General features: G+C 32.9%; 1 long non-coding RNA gene across 1 annotated transcript; it reads left to right on the top strand.

Annotated features, from left to right (window-relative positions):
* LOC108663094 lies at positions 2,916-3,536 on the top strand. Its single transcript, XR_001929021.1, has 2 exons — positions 2,916-3,044; positions 3,195-3,536. It is a non-coding gene; the product is annotated as an uncharacterized LOC108663094 (long non-coding RNA).

Raw genomic sequence — 3,689 nt, 5'->3', positions numbered from 1 at the left:
TTTGTAAGTTGTAGTTTTCATGATCATGAAATATATAAAGATTATCAATCTATGGACATACACTTGGAGTTGTAATTTACAAGTTTGGAGTATTTAAGATATGATTAAATGGAATTAGCATTAGTTAAGGTACGTAAATCTTTTAATTAATTTCTGTGGAGTATGCATGATAGTGGAATGGAGGAACATAATGCCATGATACTACATGGTGAAGTTACTATACAATATGGAAATAGTATTCTAAAGTGGGATTTATTGATTGTTGATAAGTGTTATAGGATGAGATGAATTTGAAAATATCGACTTTACCTATTATATGTGATAAGCACAAGAGGATATAAATGGTTATGGAAAATTGTGACGTAAGCTTGGAGGGAAACCAAGCGGTTGAGAATGACTAGTGTAGTAACCTTAAATATAGATGAATAACATTGATTAAGTAAACTCCAACAGCCACCGTGCCTCGATGTTAAGAACACTTCATGTCTAGGACGCACGAATAAAATGAGACAGATGTGAAGTTGAACTTATGAGTTGACCTAAAGTCATTGAACTTGATTCTAAGTTTTGTTAACTAGAGTTTTAAGGTTTTGGAAGGTATCGATATGAATAAGTTAAAGCTGAAATGGTTAAAGGCGTTCCTTTTGGGAGGGGAAGTAAAAAGGTTTGGGGTTCGAAACTTGGCGAAAAGGGCCTGCAGGGCCTGTCATGCCGTCCTTAGGTGCGGCGTATGCGAGTAAGTCAAGTGATGGGGACCCAGACGTAACAATACCTCGGAGTAGGCCCCAAAGAGGATGTCACATAAATGGCTAAGTTACGGGTTAAGTGATCACATGTTGTGAGACATAAGTTTAAGATAGATATCCCCAAGGAAATACGCAAGAAAAGTTCTACCATGGATCTCGTGAAAGCAAGCACTAAGTTATGTGGTTATAAAAAGGAAGTTGTAAGCTGAGAGTGATATTAGTATTAATATTGAAAAGTACTTGAGGGGAATCTAGTTTCAAGTCTTGTAATTTCAAGTACAATTTGTAAATTGGTTACGGAAGAATGATGTTATATTCATATGAAAGAGTGGAACAAAGGATGATTGAAGTTGACCTTGATAATGAAGTCAGATAATGAAACTTTCCTAATATATTATGGAAATTAGAATTCGAAGATGCTTGAGGCATACATGATTCAAATGAGTCTGAGTTTTAAGTGACAAATCAATATCGAAATGCAAGAAGGATACAAGGTAATATAGAGGCATGAGGAATAATTGAGGAAAAAGGATGACTCTTAGGAATTGTGGTATTGCATAAGATGCAATAATCAAGTAAAGATAAATCTTTGAAGTATCAATGGGATTATAAAGCATACACGCATAATAGATTATAATTCAATGGAGATGACATTATGATGCAATGATATATAGTATAAGGAAACCTAAGCATATAATTGGAAATGATAAGAAGAAAGTATAAGTATGTAAATGATGTGGAACTATGCACAGGCATGATGAGAATTTATGTAATACCCCGCACCCTCGTTGGACACAAATAAGACCATATTGATCAAACGAATGATCGTTTGATAAGAACTAGCGTGCTAAAAAGCGACAAAGGATAAAAGGAACATTCAAGAATAAAATGCTTCGCACGTGCAAACACAATAATTAAATAATAATATTTTCATTGGAGAGGAATTAGTAAGCTAAAGGATGATTCGAAAATAAACCAAGATGTAATGATGTGTTTCAGGACTAAAGAAGGCAAGTGAAAAATTTTAAAATAAAATAATATTTTATTCAATAAAATAATATTAAAATATTAATATTTTATATGTTGTCGGAATTAGTCATGAAAAATGGAATATGACTAATTTAAGTGGGGGAGAAGAAGTAAAAAAGAATTTTGTAGGAAAACGACGATTATTGTGTTAGCGTGATTTTATTAAATCGAGCTAACGCGGGTAAGTAAATATTTAAATATTATGGTGACACCGTGTTGAAATGCAATCTCGATATTTTGATTATACACGTGTAAGAAAAGGAAGATAGAAGGAAATTAGAATTTTTACACGTGTCGGAAGAATTAATTTTAAAATATGAAAATTTGAGAGAGGTGTATCAAATAAAATGAAGTTGAGGAATTACATGTAAATTGCATTATTTGGAGAGAATAAAATAAATAAATAATAAAATAATGAGGAAATAAAAAGGATGGGAATGATGTGGTTTGGATGGGAATGTTGAAAAGTCAACCCAAAAAAATTCCAAGGTGAATGGCGGGCCATACAAAAATCAAAGGAAGAAAGATAAAAGAAAAAACAAAGAAAACAAAAGAGAAGAATGTAGAAATGATGGTGGGGCCGGCCATGTGAGATGAAAGAAGAGATAAAAAAGAAAATAGAGAAGTCAGTTGTGAGTGAGAGCAAAAGAAAAGCAAAGGAAAAAGGAAAGAAAAACCGTGGGAGAGGAAGAAAGAAATGAAGAGAAAAAGGGAGAGAAAGAACCGTGGGAGAGGAAAAGAAAAGAGAACGGCTTTGCTGCACTTTGAGGGAGGAAAATAGAGCTTTTTGCTACAATTTTTGGAGGAAGAAAAAGCTGAAAATTTTAAGGTACGAAAGCTAATTTTTTTTTTTAGGTTAATTGTTAGAATTTTTGAGGTTTTTATGGCTGATTTTGGATGCTAAAAAATTAGAGTTGTTTGCTGCCAATTTGTGCAAAAAAATTGGACAGCATTATGCTACCAATTTAAGGGAGAAAAGGAACCTTGGTGCTGCTAAATTTTTTAGGAAAAGAGAGCTGAAAGTGCTACCACCGGAGGAAGAAGCAAAAGAGCCAAGAAGAAGAAATGTGGAAGAGAGAAAAAGAAAAGAAAAGAAATAGAAAATAAATGGGCATGGCCCAATAAAAAATAAATGGGCATGACCCAATAGAAAATAAGTGGGCATGGCCCAATAGGAAATAAAAATAAATGGGCTTAGCCCAAATAAGAAAAATGGAGAAGCCCATGGAGAGGGCCTAAAGGTCATAAAGAAATGAAAAAGGCCCAATGGTAAGTTGATGTTATATTTTAAGGTTTATGGGTAGTTTAATATTGTGCATATTTTGGATGAAAAATATGCAAGTTGCTTAAGGAATTTATAATTAAGTTGCTACTCATACAAGTGTGTGATTAAGTATACTGAGTTTAAATTGTTGCTAGGAAAGTTTGTCATGGAGGCGTGCCGAACGAAGTATGTGATCGACAAATAGGAACAATTATATACGCGTACAAATCAATAGTGAAGTAATATCCCACTATTATGAGGTGAGTAGGGGGTGTCAATTTTAAAAAATTTCGTATATATATACATGTACGTATATTTTATGAGAAGTGCAAAATTTATGGAAAGCATGCATTGATAGAATTTTAAGGAATTGTGCGTGTAAGTTATTTTTAGAAATCATTTGGAATATATATATATATATTATACGTAAAGTGTTTTAAACCGGGAAACAAGCTTTTCGAAAAGATTTGCATCAAAGGAAATTGTGCCTTATTGTTTGTGTGGTGTGCATTCATGAAATTTATTACATATTCACCATGCTATTTTGATACAAAATATCATGCAAATATTTACAATGAACATTTTACGAAAAGAGAGTTTTAACGTGATGTGGGGATCGATATTTTGAGAAAGATTTAAAATATCCCCTT

The sequence above is a fragment of the Theobroma cacao genome, chromosome 8, assembly GCF_000208745.1.
Source record: "Theobroma cacao cultivar B97-61/B2 chromosome 8, Criollo_cocoa_genome_V2, whole genome shotgun sequence".
Lineage (NCBI taxonomy): Eukaryota > Viridiplantae > Streptophyta > Magnoliopsida > Malvales > Malvaceae > Theobroma > Theobroma cacao.
Note: the sequence above shows the minus strand (reverse complement) of the source record. Positions and strands in the feature narration are given on the sequence as shown.